Genomic DNA, 575 nt, shown 5'->3' with positions numbered 1-575 from the left:
AGGGTCATACTAAAGACGACACCGGTGTGCTTGCTGTTACAATCTCCCGCCTCCATCTGAGAGATACACTTTAAAAAGTCTATGTGATCCCGATTTTCACAATACGATACCAAGCTTATATTGTTATACCAGTTCTTGGCTTCCTTAGAAGCTCAGAATAGATGGTTGCATCAGAGTAATCTAATATTGGATATACTAGTGGCAGAGGGTGCTCATATTCTTACAACGATATCACTAATAGGGGAAAATGTGTTAATGATTGGGTCGTGTCTAACAGATCTTGCTCACAATGGTGCTGACAGTTGACCAGGATACCAGTGTCATTTTTGAATTCACTTATCACCTTTGCTTCAGGAATGAGGAAGTGTCAATTGTCTTCTGTGAAAAAGGACGGTTCGTATTATCAGATCTAACACACAAACCACCTCAACACCCAAACGTTTAAGGATGTTGTTTTATGTTATCTACACCCCTGAAACAATGGACATTTTGGATGACTGATTTCATCTGAACGGAGAAGGCCAATAAGTGCTGTTTACAATATTGTGCCAATGAATCCTGAAAGTTAGATTTGG

Source organism: Etheostoma spectabile, chromosome 17 (assembly GCF_008692095.1).
Source record: "Etheostoma spectabile isolate EspeVRDwgs_2016 chromosome 17, UIUC_Espe_1.0, whole genome shotgun sequence".
Classification (NCBI taxonomy): Eukaryota; Metazoa; Chordata; class Actinopteri; order Perciformes; family Percidae; genus Etheostoma; species Etheostoma spectabile.
This window is presented reverse-complemented; position numbering follows the sequence as displayed.